At 38.6% G+C, this 21543-nt stretch overlaps 1 long non-coding RNA gene across 1 annotated transcript in view; it reads left to right on the top strand.

Annotated features, from left to right (window-relative positions):
• Positions 1-579: 579 nt before the first annotated feature.
• The window catches only part of LOC125929540 (uncharacterized), a 108732-nt gene continuing 87768 nt past the window's right edge, over positions 580-21543 (top strand). Inside the window, exons 1-2 of the long non-coding RNA XR_007459901.1 lie at positions 580-665; positions 1673-1748. This is a non-coding gene — a long non-coding RNA (uncharacterized LOC125929540). The remainder of the gene's footprint in view (positions 666-1672; positions 1749-21543) is intronic.

Raw genomic sequence — 21543 nt, 5'->3', positions numbered from 1 at the left:
ACAGGTCTGGTTAAGGGGATCTGGCAGTATGTTAATTTTCAGAATACCTTCTGCCTGAAAGTATATTTTCATCTGATAGCGTGTTTCCTTTTGTACAAAGGTTGTCAAATGAGAGTGTGAAGGTAGCTCCTCTCACAACTCACCTGGCAGAATGTATTGTAGGCGTGTTGAGGTTGAAAGGCTGGTACCCACAGCAGCTAATAGCAGAGGCTGCAGGGAGGTGTAGCTTACAGAAGAGTAAAAGGGGAAATGTTGACACAGTCCACCGCCACCCCCACCCCATCACTGCTGTGGTCTTGAGTGTGTGTGGGGGTGCCTCTCCTTGTTCGAAAACTGAAAGTAGATCAGCAAAACTGAGCATAGGGCAGAGAGTTTTGGTACTTGCTGAGTACATTACCTCTTATAACAGAGTTTTAAATGTCAATGCTTTTTCTAATGTATATGAGGAATCCTAATTGAAAAGCGGGCCCATATGCTTAGACTATATCTAGCTCTGTTTCTTTTTTTTTAATACTGCAAAATAAGGTTAATTTTTATGGTGAATATTTTATGGCTCGCTTTCTGTTATGTGCCAGACAAATTGAAGGCAATGGAAACTGATGGGTGCTGAAGATAAAAGAGCAGTGTTGACCTTTTGGTAAATCATTCATCATACTGCTTCATCTGTAAGTGGTTTTCCAGTTGTAGCTCATATTTGCTAATCACTACATTTGACTCTCAATTCTACAGGGGCTGATTGTCTTGTTGTGGATTGCCTTTTCTTTTCTTCCCACCCCCCCCTTTTTTTTAACTTTGGTTATTGTTATTATAGCTATTTTATTACTATTAGTTCCTCCACCAGAGGGGGCTTGTGGGCAGAGAAATACAGTGGGAATTAATAATTCCGTCTCTTTTTGCCTGTCTTCACTGACTTTTAAGGTTTTTCCTTAATGGCTGAGAGGTACTTTCAGCATTGCATTCACCTCCTTGTTCTTGTTGCCAATGAAATTAAATTACAATTTGACTGTCTTTGGCGATGACCACAGAATAGTTAACTGGTGTTAATGGTTTAGCACCAGGATGATTTTTGGCTTCCGTGTTGATCAAAGTCCCGTTGGGGAAACCAGAAATGAGAGTAAGAATGGCCTCTTTAATCCTGGGTCAAATACTGGAAAATATGGAATTTACTATGGTGGAAGATAAATTTGATCCTGGACCCAAAGGTGATCCAAGACTGGGCATCTGATAGAATCAACTTCACCAGCATTGTGGGAATGTATGGTTCTTTATTTCTTGATACTTCTAACTGACTCTGGCCATCACTAGAGTTCAGAAGTGTATTCAATAAAGAAGACCCTTTAAGTCTGGATCGGCATACAAGATATGGAGGACAATATGGACATGCTTGTCATCTGGTCTAGGCAAGAGAACATTTACAGAAAATATTTTGCCTTAAGACCCAGAGAAATTGACCCTTGTCCACTAGGGAATCCAACCAGTTATAGTGCTGTGCTGATTAACCCCACAGAGGTTGTTTCTTAATTTTGTATTTTAGGGTTTGTTAAACTAGGGATTGTGTCCCTTCTCTGGGGACAGAGAGTATTTTAATATTTTGATTACAATTAAAATGGAAATTGGAAACACTAAGAGACAGAAACTAATCAGAAGTGTTTCACTCTTCCTTTATTCCCAGTCACTTGCAGTGTCGACCAATATCCAGATATTACCTACACTCGCCTATCTGCTTGAACCAGAGATTCCTGCACTGGGTGAGTGGTCCTTGGCCTAGATTGGCATTGCCCATTTGATTGATGAGGGCAGTTTGACAGAGTTGTTGCTAGTTATGTTGGTGCTGAAACTCTAAGAGCATGACTACAATTCCATTCTGGAAGTCTGTGGTGTGTGGTGGGGTGGATGTGGGGGTTCACGACCCTTTTTTATTATTTTATTAAAACACTAATTATAGTTTTATGACTGCAACCAATCATAATACTTTTACCTTATTTTGGATAACAAAGAACCAATGTCTTTATACTCTTCTGTAAAAACGCAAAAAAGCAATAAATACGATTTCTAAAAAGCACCATCTTTTAACAGGGAATTCTCAGAAGTCACATTTTTTTCTTTCTTTGTTAGAGAGAGAAAGCCAGTCTTTGGGGAAGAGACCCTTAGGTCCCAGAGGAACAGTCAATAGTGATAGTCTATTAATACCAGATTGTTCTTATAGGAAGAAATCATTTTTACATGGTGGAGACATTTTAGTCTTTAGAAGATTTCTCAAGTGTCTTCCATAATAGTATGGTCCAGAAGTTAGTCTGGGAGGAGGCAGAAATGAATTAAAATGGATTTTGGGGATCTTGCTTATTGAAAATGATAATGCTGTCAAGCATGACTTATCTTACCTTCCTTCTCCAGACCCACAAAGTTAACTAGATTCATATCTATCCTGTCCCTTTTCCTCAAGACCCAGAGATTAAGAAGAATTTCCTGCATCTTTAAACTAATTTGTGAATGTTCCCTTCACCTTTTACTCTTCTCCACCATCCAATAAGGTAATCACTAGCCACGTGTGGCTCTTTACATTCAAACAGATTTAAATTAAACAAAGTAAAAAATTTATTTCCTTAGTCACACTAACCTCTTTTGAAGGACTTGATAGGCATCGGTGGCTATTGGCTGTCTTATTGGACAGCATAGATATACAACATTTCTATCATCACAGAAAGTTCTGTAAGTGCTGCTCTGATACTCTTAGATATCCATCTAAGGATATCTCTCACCCTCTCAGGTGGTCACTGTTTTTTCTCAGTGTCTGAAGTGGACATGGTGTCCTTCTTCATCTCTGCTGTCACTTATAGACAACTTCTTTTCTCTTTATCCACAGAAGCACCCTCAGGGGAACCTGGGTGGCTCAATTGGTTAAGCATCCAACTTCAGCCCAGGTCATGATCTCACAGCTCGTGAGTTCGAGCCCTGGGTTAGGCTGTGTGCTGACAGCTTGCTCAGAGCCTGGAGCCTGCTTTAGATTCTGTCTCTCCCCCTCTCCTCTGCCCCTCCTCTTCTCACACTCTGTCTCAAAAATAAATAAACATTAAAAAAAAAGAAAGCAGGTGCCATCAGATAATCCTACTGCCTAGTTATTGAAAAATTTACCCCCAGCTCACTGACTTTATGCCCATCACCTCCTGCCTTCGTTGTTGGTGAAAATATCCACATAGAAGACTCTTCTCTGGCCTCCCAGTTCCTTCAGTTTCTCACTGTCAAATGTCTCTTTTTTCTGCCTATTGGTCATTTCCCAGGCCAGTGGCCCTCAATCTAGGAGGCTTTCCTCTTCTAGAGGGCATTACAATTGTAAGGAGAGATTATTTGCAAATGTAAGAAGTACCACTGGCCCTTAGAGGGCAGGAATTAAGGATACCAAATGTATTTCAGGACCAGGGACAGTCCTACATAATGCAAAATTGTTGCATCCCCAATGTCATAGTGCTCTTGTTAAGAAACATGGTGCTGACCTTCAAAATGGATTTCAAAGCATTTCTCTGTCCGTGTGTCTTTCCAAGGATGCCACCTCATGTGCCCACAACATTCCTATTCCAATAGGAGTTCCTTGACTCCTTAGAGCCTCCAATCTATTGACCTACTGCTTTCATGTACTAATGATTATCCCTCTCATGCCCTCATTTCCCTCCTCACCCAGTTTAGGTGCTGTGATTAATCTCCCCTTTGTCATCTCTGTCATACTTGCCTGGCATAACTTTTTTTTTCTTTATTTTTAATTTTTATTTGATTTAATTTTTTAATTTACATCCAGGTTAGTTAGCATATAGTGCAACAATGATTTCAGGAGTAGATTCCTTAATCTTCTCCCATTTAGCCCATCCCCCCCTCCCACAACCGCTCCAGTAACCCTCTGTTTGTTTCCTATATTTAAGAGTCTCTTATGTTTTTGTCCCCCTCCCTGTTTTTTTTTTTTTATTATTATTTTTGTTTCCCTTCCCTGATGTTCATCTGTTTTGTCTCTTAAAGTCCTCATATGAGTGAAGTCATATGATATTTCTCTTTCTCTGTCTGACTAATTTCGCTTAGCTTAATACCCTCTAGTTCTGTCCACGTAGGTGCAAATGGCAAGATTTCATTCTTTTTGATTGTGTCTGGCATAACTCTTGACTTTCACTGAGCTTTCTGTCCACTTTGGGCCTGAGTGCAGATGGATGGAGAACAATGCTAAGTCTTATGGACTTACTTTAAATTTATGTGCACTAATTTCAAGTAGATCCTCTGCTCCACTTGGCAGTCCTGCCTTATTCACTTAGTACTTCTATTCTCTGAGACAAGTAATTTACACCTTTACCTGTACCTCAAACCTCTGACACCCATCCCCAGTTCTCCCATTCAGCTGACACCCTTATTCCATATTTAACTGGGGAAATAGAAACCATCAGAGCAAACCACCTCACCTCCTCCAGCAAATTTGCATTCCTTCCTGTTTCCAAATACTGGTAAAGGTTTTTTTAATTTGCATGCCGTTACTACTCTGAGCCATATGATGATTCAATTCTCTTACCACTTTTCTCTATTTGAAAGATCTGGAAACCTTCTTTTGTACAGTGTCCCATAACATCATTTGGCTTTCATTTGATATAAACACATCATTTACATATTAATTCTGCCTTTGTTCTTTTCTCATTAATCCATAACAATTAAAATCGACCGTTATTCTGCCACACTATGAGTTTTTATGATGTCATATCAAAGTCTCCATTAATTAAATAACTTCAGAAATTAAAGCCTTATTTGATGACAATATCTTTCAGTTGCAAATCATCTCCACTAAAGGGCACAATGGCAGACTTGGGACAATTTTAGCATTAGGACACACCAACCGAACAGCCAGATGTGCTTACTGACACATTGAAAGTTAAAAGCTGTCACTTTGGGTGATCGTTTGGTGCCAGTGACACTGAGAACAGAACAGAGTTGATGAGGGGAAAAAAGGACACACTCAGGCACTGCTATTGGAAAGCACAGCTCAATTATCAGGTTGTCATTTAGATTTTGTGGAATGTTCATTGGATTGAACCACAAATTAAAATAAAAAGTCCTTCCAGAATGTTTGGAGCTGTGAGACTATGTCGTTGGATTTCAGTTTGAGAGACACTGACCTGCAGGGTAAAGTTCAAATTTCTTAGCTTAAAATACAAGGCCCTCATTTAACTGGAGGGTGAATTGGAGTGGAAGGGAGTTAGATTAAGACAGTGAGAGAGAAGTTATTAATGCAGTTGTCGGGGTAAGAGATGAAGAGAGCTGGAGTGAGGAAGAAGTGTAGGAAAGGCAGAGACAGAATCAGAGCTGCATTAGATAGAAATGAAAAAAATAATAGGGGAGAGGGACATACAGCCACATTAGAGGTGGATGGCAAACGGACTCTTTTATATTCATGTTATAGGTAAGGAAATAAAATAGTGGATTGGACATCTTAATTTGGATGTTATTTATAAGTTTTTAAGTAAGGATTTTAGCTTAGTTTAAAAGGATATTATGGTTTTTTTAAAAATAAGGATTTACTACCTTACAGCTTTAAGAGAATATAGTTTGCTAATGTGTCTAAATGACTTATCAAGAATAGCTAAATTATGAGCATCAGCTAGATACAGCAGTACTGGCTGTGGTGTACTTGATATGTTTAGATAATCCCTAATTCTGGGGAAATTGTAGATCAATTTGATGGTTGAAATAAGGCCAAATATGTAGGAATCATAATAAATACAAAAATGCCTAATTTTAGCTGTCAATAGACAAAGATTGTTACGATGGATGGGGAAGGAAGACAGCTATGTACTCTTTGTAGACTATTTACAAGGGATACCCCTATTATGGATGGGACGATTGAAAGAAAACAGATGGAAATTGACATAATATTCCTTGCCAATACCTTTCAAAAGAAAGCGTGGATGATGTATCAATATCAGACAAAATGTGCTTTAAAGCAAGAAGTATTATTATGGTTACAGAGAGTTATTATTTAATGATGATAGAACAATTCACCAGGAAAATATATTAATCCTGGAGCTACATTACTGAGCAGCATCATTTCAAAAATATATAAAATAAAAATTGACAGAATCATCATAAGATATTGAGAATATAGGTAATTATAATCAGGAAGATCTAAACATTTTCTCTCAGACACTGATAAGTCAAATAAAGTTAAAAATTTAGAAAGGATAAAGAAGATTTAAAAAAATATCACTGATTAGCTTGGTCAAATGGACATTTATAGAACTTAGAACTCCATTAGCAGAGAATATTTGTATGTAGGAAGCCTGAACGTTGATGAATACAAATTCTGTCCCAGAGAAGAAAAAATTTAGAGGCCAAAAACCAGTAGACATCAAAATTTCATACATTTGAAAACTCAAGATCATACTTTCAAATGTTTTTTGAGTCATAGAAAAGTGATGAGAGAAATTGGTAGATGCTTTATTTTAAATATTTAAAGGGTGTAGTTAGAGGGGTACACAGAAGGGAATTTATAGATTCACAAATTTATATATTAGAAATAAAGGAGAGGCACCTGGGTGGCTCAGTCAGTTAAGCGTCTGACTTCAGCTCAGGTCATGATCTCACGGTTGATGGGTTTGAGTCCCACGTCGGGCTCTGTGCTGATAGCTCAGAGCCTGGGGCCTGCTTCAGATTCTGTGTCTCCCTCTTCCTCTCCCCCTCTCCCACTCACGCTGTGTTTCTCTCTGTCTCAAAAATAAATAAACATAAATTATTTTTTAAATAAAAATAAATACAGGAATGCTGGTTATCAGTGAGTTAAGCATTCAACCAAAAAGGTATAAATAGCAGAGTAAACCGAAATAAAGTAAAGGTAAGGGATAATATAAAATATTAAAACAAACAAAATAGAATACAAAAGGAATAGTAGAAAAGATCAACAAAGTAAAAGATGATTCTTTGAAAGATTCTCCAAACACATTCACATCTGGCAATCTTGATCAATTACAGAAGCAGAGAGAGAGAGAGCGAGAGAGAGAGAGAGAGAGAGAATACAAATAGTATTATAAATGAAAAGGGAGCCCTAAATATAGACTTACTAGACAATAAAAGTCCAAAACAATATACTATGAATAACTTGATGGTACTATATTTGAAAACATACATTCCAATAAATAAGGGTACTCAGTATCCAGATGATAATACACATCCTAAGCTTATGTCCCAACAAGAGACATAAGAAACATGATATATAACTTGAGTCTGGTGCTTTATCCATCCTGACACACCTCATGTCTAGCTGAGTTGAGTTTGAGTCTGGCTTCCTAGAATAAAAAATCATTCATTCGTACAACAAATATTTATGAACACTTATTGTCTAGTTGGAATTGTGGTGCTGCTAGCTTATACTTTCGTGATGAAGGTACATGTTAAATCAATACAAAAAGAGATATTCACTACTGTGATAGTGCAGTAGAAAAGGTAAGAGCAGTTTAACAAGGAACCTAATCTCATTAGGGCAAAGGGCACATTAGCAAAGGTTTCCTGAAAAAGTGACATTGAAGCTGTGACCTAAATTGTGCGTAGGAATTATCCAGGCCAGGAAGTGGTACGGATTCCAAAGACATAGATCATAGAGTGGGACAGTGGAAAGATATGAGATTCCATTTTGGTAATTGCTGTTGGAATATGGTAAGGGTTTGCATGAGCCAAATGCATTAAATTCAGACATCTCCGTAAAACACAAACACTTGGTTTCATTTGTTAATAGATTTATGTAAATGCTTAAGACTATAATCTGTAGAGAAAGTGTAAAAATGTGGATGAGAAGGAAATAAACCAGCTTCATTCAGAATAGTGATTGCTTCTAGAGAGGGGAGAGCAGAGGACTTCTACATCCATCCCTTGTTAATAGCATTGGATCAAAGGAAGTATGAAGTTAGCCGCAGTCGTGTGTTTGCTAAGTTCTTTATTTAAGTGTTGGCCTTATCTGCAGTGGAGCCCTTAATTATAAAACATCAGACAGGAAGTGAAACTAAGAGATGCCATTCTGAAGGCCGCGGTGGTTTATACAGTACTACTCAAAATGGGAAGAGGGAGGTGCTGAAATTTGAGAGTAAGGGTTTAGAACTGCTCTGTCCAACACAGTAGCCACTAGCTGCATATGCCTATTGAGTACTTGAAATGTGGCCAATGTGAACTGAGGCGTGCTGTAAGTATAAATTCTACACTAGATTCCACAGGTAATACTTAAAAAAAGAATGCAAAACACCTCCATAATATTTTCACAATATAAATATAATGTTATTAATATAATAATTGTGTAATATGTTGAAATAAGATTGTAGATAATATTGAGTTACATGAGATATTGTTAAAATTAATCTCACCTGATTCTTTTTACATTTTTTAATGTGGCTCCTGCAAAGTTTACAATCACACAAGTGGCCAAAATCATATACCTAATGGGCAGTGCGGTTTAGAAATTTTGTAGCAGTTTGGCTTTGCCACATCATCCAAGTGCCTCTTTTAATTGGCTTTTACAAATTGTATCATCAACCCGCAGCAGATTGGAAGGGAAAAGTACAATCAACTGGTATTACATCACAGACGGTTTGCAAAGCTCTGCTTTAAACCATTAATATCTTCAAGGGTGCTTTTGGCTGCTGTGCTTGCTGTAGGAAAATGTATTTATTGTCAGTTTCTCAGAGCTCTATGAAATAGTCTTAAGGAAGTGACTGTTAAATTTCTTTGGACCCTGAGTATGAGAAAAGTGATTGATAAAGATTTGCTCTCAGATTTGCTTGTATTTATTTTCCATTACATAACTTGTATATTGGAGTTAGACCATTATAATGACTATTGTAAAGAAAACACTTTTTAAAAAGTCCGATCGGAGGATCTGTTTGGCATCAGCTAGTGGTTGTTTTAAGAATTAAATAACAGAGTTTGGGGAAGCTTATATCTCAAATTAGTTACATTGCACCATTGATAATATACTTAAGTAATTGTCTTCCTTAGGTTTTGTTCTATAAAATGGACTTATTTTCATCGGAATGGACTAGTTAACATTGGACTTCGAGTTTGGCACATGTGAGCTTGTGATTTACAGGGCAATTTTTCTCATCAAAACCTGGGCAGAACCATTTATTTTAAAACCAATATTTATTTTACAATGGGAAGATGGAGCAGATTAAAGGCGCATAAAACCATGATAAATCACCCAATCTTTATCCCATAGAAAATCTTTTAAGTGGCTCTTAAAGTAATGGCAGTTAAACAGTCTCCTACAGTTTGTATGTGGATGGTTTTCTAGCATATGGTATAGTCATGTAGATTAAAATCTAATTAACAAGGAATTTATAAATTTCAGATGTGGTCTACGTGATTCTTTTTCAAGAAAAAGTTGTGTGTTTTTTTCTTAGCCAAGTTTCTGAGTCTCGCTCATGAGTAAAGAGAATCTAGTATGAAATTTTTAGCTGTTTCAGATCAAAGACCCAAGAAATGAAATCTCTTTTAGTTTTTCATTTAATAATCAATTTTTATTTCAAAGTTTAAGAAACATGTGTATTCATGTTTATTATAGATTATTATGCAAGAAAGGACTTTTTATAACTTATCTCATTTTGTTTGATTTAGTTCCCATTTATATGAATTTCTGTAGTTAAAAATAATGGAGCTACATTTCTCTGATAGTATTTTTTAGTACTATTCTAATTATAAGTGAAGTTATGTCCCATAGAACCTCCGGACTGGTTAAAGAATGCTAAAGGTTAGAAAATAATTGATAGGGAAAAGATCTGCTTATAGTCATGGTGTGGGGAGTCCATGTCCTATTGTGGATGGTGTCCTATTGTGAATGTTCTGCCTATAGCTAATCGTAGACTCTAGGTCCGTGGTTGGCCAACCTTTTCTGAAAATGACCAGAGACTAACTATTGTAGGCTTTCTTGGTTTCTGTTCTAGCCATCTGCTATTATTGGGTGAAAGCAGGCTTAGGCAGTATGTAAATGAATGGTTGTGTGCCTACTTGACCCAACAATTCTGTATCTGGGAATGTTCTCTGGGAAATAATCAGAAGTTTGGGAAAAGGAGTGTGTACAAGAATATCTATCATGGTATTGCTTCATGGCATGGAAAGCTATTTATGAGCCCTGGTTAATTCAAAGAAAAGCAACAAGGCTGAACTTAAGATGTGCTCCTGTTTTGATGTAACATAGGTATGTATGTTGGGTTGGACTATGGAAATGCAGAAGAAGGAGTGCATATGTAGTCCTCTTTGGAGGAGATGGATTTCCTATGAGGAGCTTGGAACAATTGCTGTTCTATTGGCAAGGCCGTTCCCATCATGGCAATGGATCCAGAGAGCTGCAGCCAGCACGTGTTGTGTTTCCTCTCATTGGTGACGCCATCCTCCCTGATGCAGTTTAACATTCAATTCATCAAATGAACTCCTCTTGTTCAGGTTCCTTACGCATCAAATTGTTGTCTGATTAGGATTTGGCATTGCCTGGAGGACATCTTCAGGAAGGGAACGTACTGGTCATACTGACACCTGTGCAGCAGTTATACCGCAAATTGTAGACTTCTACTTTGACAGTCTGGTTTTATGCCTTGGTCTTCTGAGCTCGTTAACAAAGTCTGCCTCCTGGGAAATGGACTCTGTACTGTGTGCCAAGAACACCAAGGCTCAGAGTGCCCAAAATCTGGTGAGGGACCTTCCTAAGGTATTGATCGATGACCTTCAGTTGGGCCCTTCTACAGACAGCATTCTGTATTTCTGCACAGTGGGATGCTTGAGCCTTTTCCTATTTGAAGTTTTGGTCCTTCCCCTCTCTCAAGTTCTACACTTCTTTGATTGTTCTCTCTTCAGGCTTTACTCGCTCTGTTTTCCTTCTTGCTTCTTGTCACTTGACAGAAATACAGTGGGGAGAGACTGGTACACAAGAGACATTGCTACTTCTGGAATTTAACTTTCTCCTCGAGTTTTCACTGGATGACATTGATTTCTAGTGCAAAGGGCTCTCAGCTTTGGAGGAGACCTGGAGAGAAGCAGAGTCCCTCAGGTCTGCTGTGAGGCTGGAATCCCCTTGTCCCAGCAACAGGGTTTGGCATTTGTGTGAGACTGCGGGACATTCCCCTAATGCCAGGAGCTTCTAGCAGTGACAACCAGCCCAAGGAGAAGCAGCGACCGTTTCTCCACCTGAGGGAGGCAGACATTTTGTGAGCTCACATGATTTTCTCATCAGACTCTGAAACAGCATTTCACTGTATTTTTATACAAATGCTCAAACTACACATTAGGGATAATTTCTACTTGTTTGGAGCACAAGTCAGAATGATCGTATCTCCGTTAGAGAAAATGAAGAGGCCTCTGCGTTTCACACTACTTCATTAAAGAGAAAATATTTTCCCAATAGGCAAAAGCTACTGGCTAAATTCAGCCCCAAATTCAAGATCATTTGTACCAAGAACTCTTATGTCAGCTTCCTTTTTCATGAATTAACATGGGTCTCTGGAATTTACATTTCTTACAAAATGTTTACCCATTTTCCCTTTTTAGCAGGTGAGAGAAAATCCTAATTCAAGCCACATTCTTCTATCACTTTGGAGGCTGACTGGGGATGAGAGTTCTTTGATTTAAAGAAATCCCCAAAGCGATTGGTAAAACTGCTTACAGAATTTGAGGTTGCACATCTCGAGGAAGATTTAGGTCTGAAAAGTCACAGATCTTAATTCGTGCAGTGTTGATTTCATTACCTTGCTTAGGAATACAGTGAAGTCACTGTTTAAAAGTCGAATGAGTACATTTCCATCAATGAAATGTATCAAGTACCATCAAGTAGTGAAATGGTGTCAAGAAAAATAGCATTTCATTTTTTCTTTCCATTCTTTGTATTGAAAAATATGAAAATTGCCCTCTTTCTTTTTGAGTTAATGCTAAAAAAGCTTATAAATTTTACCTTGAATATTTAGATGTTTATGTGAGCATAGCTCAATTTGTAAATCTGAACTCTATCAACACGACAATTAATTTTAGAAAATTGTCAGTAAGCAGATATGCTGGGGCTAGAATAAGATGATTCATTTACCATATAGGCAATAATGCACGCTATAAAAAATCAAGAGATAGTCACATAGAAAGGGAAAAAATGAATGTAGATCAATAATTTAATTTAGCTCTGACCTGGCTAAGTTCTATAGCACGGTTCATAATTTTTCAGTGATAGACCCTTAACATTTTACATATAGTCCTTCAGTTTTGTATTGATCTTCCCTAATGTATTCTTCATTTCACAGGAGGAATAACATCTCTCAAATCTTTAACAAAAACACATTTTTTCAGCCTGGAAATGTTAACCAAAATATGACACCCTATTAACCTTATTTATTCCATTTTCAGAGCTACTTTTTTCCCTGGCTAAATAATTTTAAAATTTAGAAGAGAAATGGGTAGGAAATGAATGACGACTTAGAGGGCAAGTTCATGGAGTTCTCTCTTAGTTAATAGATTCTTAGTCTTTCTGCATTACTTAAATGCTTATTAACACTGGAACCCTGGATGTTCTATGTATAGTGTATATTTATTCCGTGGAAAATTATTCATTTTTAATGGAACTAAATGGCCGCTTGGACAAGGGACTCTAGCTATTAATCAGGAGGCAAGTGATTGACTTTCATGTTCATTAAATATTCAATAAAGTTCATTTATGAAGTCTGTAACACTAAAAGAAAGTTTTTATAAGTGAGTGTGTTTGCACACACCTACATTTTAGTGCTATATTCATTTGTTCACTTAACAAATACTTAATATATGCCATGCGCCATGTACTGCTGATTCAGTGATGAACAAGCCTGTGGCCCCTGTTGTCATGAAGCTTCCAGGGCAGTGCATGGGACAGACGTCATCAGTGCTATGACAGGAGGTGGAGGGCTACTGAAAAGCTTGGGGGACTCTGTTTCACTTGACTCCCCTCCATGCACAGAAGGTGATTCTTCTTTGCATAAATTTCCTGAGTCTCCTAGAAATTCAATATAGCAAATTCTGATTGCCTTCTGAGAAGATATTTTGTTTAGAATGATGGGATCCTAGTTTCTTAGAGCTTGCAGGGACTATAGAAGTCATATAGGGGCTGCACCCTCACGCTCCCCTGCCTCAGCCTGGGCAGGTCCAATGCCCAGAGGGAAGTATGTTCATTTGTGGGGCCATTTCTAGACTGTGTGGATTGTTTGAAAGTTCTTCCAAATAATGAAATGAAGCTTATTCCCCTATACACTCTCTTTATTAATTCCAGTTTTCTATTTTGTATAAAATCCTAACATCTTATTTACCCCATTATTTGGTACACTTATCACAATTCTTCATTTATTTGCGTGATTTTATTATGGCTGCGTGACTCCTGTCAGATGTGTGTACTCCGACGGCAGAATTGTGTCTGTTTTTGCTCGCTGTTATTTCTCTAGCACTCTCGCAGCGCTAGGAAAGGAGTAAATGAATGAACAAATGTTTTGTCCCAAAAAGGCTTTAGGGAAGAAGGTGTGGATTAAAACCTTACATATTAGTCCATTAACTATTTGACAACACCTGTCATGGTTCTTTCCCTTCTCCAGTTTTCCTCATCCTCAAGTTCAGGTTCTCATTTCTTCGACCTTTCTTTACACAAGACATGGTGTCTGCTCCTTCTCCCAGTGCACCCCGCCCTGTTAATATAAAAACTAATGCCCGTCTCTTACCAGGAGCTTCAGGGAAGTCTTCACAGAAGAGGCACATGTTGATTCTGGATCGTGAAGTGTGTGGACATGTTCTCCAGGTCAGTGAGGCCAGGAAGGGCATTTTCCAGGGTGCATCTGGACCAGTGTTTTCAAAACGTTCCTTCACTTGCAGTCTTTTACTAGGCCATCTGCCTTCCTAGTCGGGTCCTCTTAGGGGAATTGTTGCTCTTTTTTTGCCCATCGTCCTCATGAACTTCACTATTGGTTCACCTTTCTCACTTCCTGGCCATTGCCTCGCCCTTGCCAGAGCAGCCTGAGATTTAGAGGTGACTTTAGGGAGTCAGTCTGGGTTCAAATCTGGGTTCCACCCATGTTTTTCATGGCCTGAGGCGTGGTAGGGGACCTCTTTGAGACTTAGTTTTCTCTTCTTTAAAATGAAAATAATAGGAGTGCTTGGGTGGTTCAGTTGGTTAAGTGTTGGACTTTGGGTCAGGTCATGATCTCGAGGTTTGTGGGTTCAAGCCCTGCATTGGGCTCTGTGCTGACAGCTCATATTCTGGAGGCTGCTTCAGATTCTGTGTCTCCCTTGCCCCTCCCCTGCTCACACTCTATCTCTATCTCTCTCGAAAATCAATAAACATTAAAAAAATAAAAATAATAATGCTCACCTTATAAAATTATTGTGAGAATTACCAATAAATTACATGTGAAGTACCTGACATGTAGTAAGTTCCTAACACACTGTAACTCTGATCCTTGCCCTGATCCCTTCTAGTGAACTGCTGTAACTCACTTCCAGTGGTCTAGCCCTCTGTCCAGAAGCCCCACGGAAACTCCATCAGTGGTCAATAGAGGTGCAACTGTTTCAATTTCTTCGTGTGCACAGCTCATGGCTTGGTGTCTCCATCTTTGTTTCTTTCAGCCTCCAGGCTTGTGGGATCTGGTGATTTTTTTTTTTTTTTTTTTGATTGGGCTGTACAGGAATCAGATTTGACACATTCTTCCTTTAATTTCTCTTATTTTGGGTCTCCATTTCTCCTGGTGTTACAAAGGCCTGGATTTCTTCTCTCTTGTCTCTCTTAGCTTCATCTGGGTAACTGACATACTCATTTCATTCTGGTCAAGATTTCTCTCAATAGGTTTATTGCAGATTGCTGCAGCTGCAATCAGTGTTTACAATCTGAGGAAAAGTTGGAGATTAAGGCTTGTCATCACTATTTAATTAACCTCAAATTAAGCAATTTCTGGTCCCATTCCATGCCCTTCCACAAACTCGAGAGAGCCATTGAAGCGGTGCCTGGAGTCCTAATAGATTCCGGGGGGCACCCCTGGAAAGCAGGGACCAGCTTAGCAGCCACTCTGAAGAACAGCACTATTTGATCCCTACTCAGGTGCCCAAGGACTGAAGCTAGGCAGCTTTGAAGTGTATGTAAAGGGAGGGGAATAAAGGGGAGCAGTCTTGTAGTTCTAGGAAGCACATAGTCTGTGAACTTGCAGAAAGGAGGAGCCAAGAAGTGTCTAGAGAAGGAAAAAAAACCCTCTCTTCCTAATATTAAAAACCAACATTGTTGTACATATTACAGAAATAGTATATGCCAATAGTAAAATTATAAATGGTAATTGAAGAAAAGAAAAGAAGAAAGTAAATTTATCCAAATTCTTTCTCTTCACACCTGCTTTTAAGGCTTACTTGAGCTGTTCCATTTGATAGCCACTAGCCACGTGTGGCTTCTGAATATTTAAAATGTGGCAAGACTGAATTGACATGTGCCAAGTATAAACTATTCACACCAGATTTCGAAGGCTTTGTATAGAAAAAAATTAATCATTATTATTTTGGTGTGTTGGGTTAAATCAAATACCATTAAATGAATTTTCACCTAATTCTTTTTGCTTTTTTAAATGCGAGTACCAACACTTTAAAACTACAAATGTGCCTTGTATTATATTTCTGTTGGACAGTGCTATTTTAGAGCTTTTTCTTTGCATATATAACATTTTTTTTAAAGAAAAACTGGATATTCCATGTATCATGTTGTATCTTCCTTTCTCAGTTAATGATAGGTTGTGAATATGTTCCTGTCATGAAATATGTGATATGGCATTGTTTTTAATAATTTTTAATAGTTCATTATATTGTGTGCCTCAGTTGATTAATCCATTCCCTTCTTGTTGAACACTTAGGTTATTACCATTGAAATTTTTTCAAATTATTCATGAATGTACTTCCAACTATATATTTGGCTTCATCCTTAATCATGCTCCTAGGATTTGCTTCTGGAAGCCAATTAATCCAGTCACAGACTTGTTTGTGGTGGTTAAGCAAATTGCCATATAGAGATATGGCACTGATTGATACTTGCTTGGGAGGTTTATGAGCGTACTCATTTCACTTCACCTTTATCAACACCAGTTATCATCGTTCTTCTTCTTTTTTAATTCTTCATTATTTTTTTTTGTTAAAGTATAGTTGACATACAGTGTCACATTAGTTTTAGCTGTACAGCATGGTGATTTGACGAGTCAATAGGTTATGCTGTGCTCACTCCAAGTATAACTACCAGGTTTAACCATTCAATGTTATTTCACTACCATTGACTATATTCTCTGTGCTGTACCTTTCATCTCAGTGACTTATTCATTCCATAACTGGAAACCTATATCTTCCACCCTTCACCCATTTTGCCCCTCCCCACCCCCAACCCCTCTACCCTGGCAACCAACAATTTGTTCTCTGTATTTATCAGTCTGTTTAGCCTTTATTTATTTGTTCATTTGTTTGTTAGATTCCACATGTTCTTACTTCTTATTTTAATGAGCAGCATTGTTATGGGTTTGCTCATCAAATTAATGAGTCTTAGACTTGGTAGCTTCTCTACTGGTCCTGCAGATACTTCAGATGACTTTCTTTTATCCAGCAGCTACTGAGCATCCCTCATATGTCCAACACCGTCCAAAGATTTGTAGAAGACACGGTATTAGATTTCTAGAAATTCCTTATATTGAATATTTAAGTTGGAAAAGAAGAAATAAGTAGGGCATGGACCATGTGAGTCTCATTTACTATAATATTCCCAGCACCACAACAGCATGCACGCTGTATGCTAGATTCCCAGTAAATATCATTGAATAAATTCACAAATAAGTATATGATCACGTTTACACCCATGATAAGGAAAACAAAATAAAGAGGAGATGATTTTAAGATAGGGGCAATTAGGGAAGGCTGCCTGCCATTGTTTTAACCCAAAAGAAGCCAGGGGGCACGGGAGCTGAGTCTGCAGAGGGCTGCAGGAGAGAGGCCACCAACAAAGCAGACAAAGGATCCAAAGGGGCAAATAGGGAAAAGGCAGGACACCAGCTCTGATACCTACTCTTTAAGGCACTTACTTTTCTGAGCTGTGGCTTCCTCCTCTGTCACATGTGCATAATAATACCTACCTCAGAAGGTTGTAATGGCAACAAATTAAGGAGAGCACTTAAGCATCTTTTCAATATTTCTATTCATCAGTGGCTTAGCTATATCAACTTCTTACTGTCTCTTCATTTGTCATTTCTTATAAGTTAATCAGGAGGGAAAAAACAGAGGATAAACTTACCCAGTTAGAGCTGCACCTTCTATTTAGACTTGAAAAGTTCTATACACCCTAGTGAGGTGGCCACTTGCATTCTGAATTGTGCATATCAAACCCTTCCACTCTGCTAAAACTCTGTAGAATTTTTCATGTAGTTGGATAATTAGGCCACATGCTGTTGGCTCTGCTCAAAAATGGTCATTTAAGTGTCTTTTTATTATTTTTGGCATCCACTGGGAAGTTTAAATAGCCACTGCCTGTGTGGTTTCTATATAGTCTTTAAAAAATGCTGAAATTGAACAGAGTTTAATAAAATTGCTGGACTGTTAGCTCTAGCAAGCTCTCCCAGAGATAAACCTGAAAAAACAAACCCCAAACCCCAAAGTAAATACTTCTGTAAATCAGGGACTTTCACGAGTGTTCTCTGGGGAGTGTCATTTGACTCATATGGAATAAAGTTTACAAGCAAGGGTGGAAGCTGGCAGATTCTGAGCCGATTTGACCCTTTCATTCTCCTTTGCTTAACTGAGATCTGTACTGAAAATGAGCGGCAGCATTTGGAACTAAGGGACCCTGAAATATCATCTCCCTAATTTTTACATAGAAAAACGAATAATGAGATCATGCAAAATAAACGAATATATTCTCCAAGTATATGAATTTCTTAAGTCTCCAGGCCCTTTTAGGGAATGTAATTTTTAAAGGAATAAGGTCTCAAAGAAGAACAAATAAGGTCTCAAAGAAGAACAGTGTATATTTATTACACCTTTACAAGGTCCTAGTCACTATTTAAATTGCTTTATGCATATTATCTCATTTAATCCTCACAGCAGCCCTATGGGTAGATAGCGTTTTCTTCATTTTTCAGGTAAGCAAAGTGAGGTTCCAAGAAATGTGAGGTCCCAAGAAATGAAGCCAAGCTGATTTGCAGTCTCTTGTTTAGTAGGTAGCAGAGGCAGGGTTGAAACACACGACACGTGAGTCCAGAGCTGAACTCTAAACGGCGGTTCTGTGCCATTGCTTTCTTAAATGTTTCTGGAGTAACCTGAGAATGTGAGGAAATTTTGTTAAAGATAATAGCTTAGATAAGCCTATGTGGGAGATTCAGGTATGGTTTTTATTCCTGCAAATTACCTGCAGATTTCAGCCATGTTCTTTGGTTTATTACTAGAAAACACGTTCTTAATGGATCTCAATATCACATCTAAGACACTAGTTAAGCTAAAGGTGTTTGATGGCCAAGGAAGCAGGATGTTTACTGAGCATTCAGTTCATATTAATGATTTTTTATTTTTAACAGCCAAATGTTATTTAAAAATGTGACTTATACTGGTTAAATCATGTGTTGAAAGGTATCTTTAATTGCACTTTTATTGACTCTGAGAGGATGCAAAGTGGATTCCACAATTTTAATTAACCGTTCCTCCGCTGACATTTCATTACTGGTTTCAGACGTGAGAGAAGATGCCAGAGGTACCTGTCAGAATTTTTCTATACGGAAGCCAAGATGGAGAAATGTTAGAGTGTCTTAGTAATTAGAGAAGAAAGGCAAAGAAAGGAAGGGCATAGCTGTTGGCTTCACCTGTTACTAACATAGTCAGTAAAGAAAACTGCCATCATTTTAGGCAAATTGTTAAAATTGGAGCAGGTAACAGACCAACTGAAATTAAAGATAAAGAAATCACTTCCTTCAAGTATTATTTTTATATTACAAAAACAGGATCTTTCTCCTGAAAGTGAGCGCCTCCCAGAAGCCAGATATCTTTACCTGAAAGGGTTTCTGAGGATTTTCTGTGAGTCAGAAGAGGCAAAAATGTGAAGGTCAAAGATAATGGGTCCCCATCTAACACTGGACTGATTTGCCAGGCACCTAGGACACATTTTTATTTCTTTTTTTATAGTCAAAGCCAGCGAGAACACTGTGGAGTTTAAACACAGTTTCTGTCTCTGGTGCCCGCATGGGCAGATGAAGGTAAGGAGGCCAATTTATCCAGCAAATGTGCCCAAGCACATAATTACCTCCCTCGACATCTGATGAAACTTTGCCACATCCCCCCCAGAAAATCTCCGGGCTGTCCTTTCGAGCCATTTGCAGAGATCTCTCCAGGACAGGCATGCTTATTTATTTATTTCCATTTTGAGACCTTCACCTTTCCAGGCTCTCTTTTAAGGTTTGCCTCCTGTATAATGAATGGAGACAGCAGGTGTTTCATTACCAGGTATCTCCCTGCTGCAGGCGCTGCCTGGAGAAGTTTCTCTCTGTTTGGCTTGCAAGCCTCATTTATTTTCCTGAGCTTTCTAATGTGGGCTGAGCCTGGCCGACTCCATTATTAAATTACCATTATTACACTCTGATGTCTTGGCATGATCAGGGCCTGAGCTGGAAAGGTTAGTGTTGGATGGGGAACATGTTTTCTCCCTTTCTTGCGTCGTCCCAAATGGATCTTAGCTGACTTGCTGGGTCAGTATCAGCACCAAGATTCTCTGAAGACAAGGGAAGATTTGACCACATCTGAGGCATTTCTCCTATTCGGTGGAAGGAATGGGCATTTCACTTTTCAGTAGGTTGATTTGATGTGGGATCAAGTGGACAATTCATGATTGGAATTTGGGGGGGAGTAGGGGGTTAGCATTTGACATTCAAAATTATTTGACATTTTAAAAGTTATAATGTCATTTTAAAAGCTATAATATCAGTAATATATTTGCATGTAACTCATTTATGGTTTACACAAGCTTTCAAAGACTGTCAATTCTCAGCAGAGAAGTTATAATTAAAAATAGTTTATTGCCACTTCAAGCCTCCTTAAATTAAGGCACTGCTCTTTACTTCTGTTTTTCTGCCTCTCACACTCTTAATAATCAACCTAGCGTTATCTGCAATGGTAAGAGTTATTGTTGTACCTCTTATTTTAAGTGTTTTCTCCTTCATCACTGTGTATCCAGTGCCAGCTCAAAACCGGCATGTAGTGTGTGCTCATTACATTCCTGTTGAAGGGATGTGTTCCTGCTGCCCCTGGATTGTGCGTTCTGACTATCCTGGGATATGTTTCATCACATGCACTCTGCTGGCTCCCATCTCTGGAATTTGACCCACCTCTCAGAAATGTCCTTTGCCTTTCAAGTCTTAGCCCTTTTTACACTGCTTCTTTTGTTTATTTGTGAGTTTTCTTCTCCTGTCCTTATGTGAGCATGGCTCCTGGTAGCTGTTAGGTACTCAGGAAACACCATAATGAGTGAATGAGTTAGTGAATGCCTATCCATGTCTACAGTTAACTCGAGAAAAAATCATGTGTGACATGTTATAACCCATTTTTGTAACAACTCCAAACTCTTCAATCACTCCCCATTCCCTTTAGCAGTGGTTTTCTAATTCTGACAATCTGATCATGGGACCGTGTCTTTTCCCTGCTTAAAGTCCTTCATGGGGTTCTCATTATCCTCAGGAAAAAGATAGTTCAAGCTCTTTATTTTATTTATTTATTTATTTATTTATTTATTTAAATTTTTCATTATATTTTTAAATTTTTTTTAAATTATGTTTCTTTTTTTAATTTTTTTTTTAAATTTTTTTTTATTTTTTGGGACAGAGAGAGACAGAGCATGAACGGGGGAGGGGCAGAGAGAGAGAGGGAGACACAGAATCGGAAGCAGGCTCAAGGCTCAGAGCCATCAGCCCAGAGCCCGATGCGGGGCTCGAACTCATGGACCGCGAGATCGTGACCTGGCTGAAGTCGGACGCTTAACCGACTGCGCCACCCAGGCGCCCCTAAAATTATGTTTGAGAGAGAGAGAGCTCTTGAGTGGGGAAGGGGCAGAGAGAGAGGGGGATAGAGGATCTGAAGTGGGGCTCTGTGCTGATAGGGGTTCGAACTCACGAACTGTGAGATACGACCTGGGCCGAAGCTGGATGCTTAACTGACTGAGCCATCCAGGCACCCCTTTATTTATTTTTTTGATACAGTTTATTTATTTATTTTTGAGAGAGAAAGAGAGAGAGAAAGAGAGAGAGCAAGCAAGCGCAGGGGAGGCGCAGAGAGAGACAGAGAATCCCAAGTAGGCTCTGTGCTGTGAGCAGAGCCTGACATGGGTCTTGAACTCAAGAACTGTGAAATCATGACCTGAGCCAAAACCAATAGTTGAATGTTTAACTGACTGAATCACCCAGGAACCCTTAATTCAGGCTCTTTAAACAATTTTTAAAGCCTTATTTATTTAATTTGAGAAAGACAGAGCACAAGTTGGGGAGAGGAAGAGAGAGAGAATCCCAAGCAGGC

This window comes from Panthera uncia, chromosome A2, assembly GCF_023721935.1.
Source record: "Panthera uncia isolate 11264 chromosome A2, Puncia_PCG_1.0, whole genome shotgun sequence".
Classification (NCBI taxonomy): domain Eukaryota; kingdom Metazoa; phylum Chordata; class Mammalia; order Carnivora; family Felidae; genus Panthera; species Panthera uncia.
Note: the sequence above shows the minus strand (reverse complement) of the source record. Positions and strands in the feature narration are given on the sequence as shown.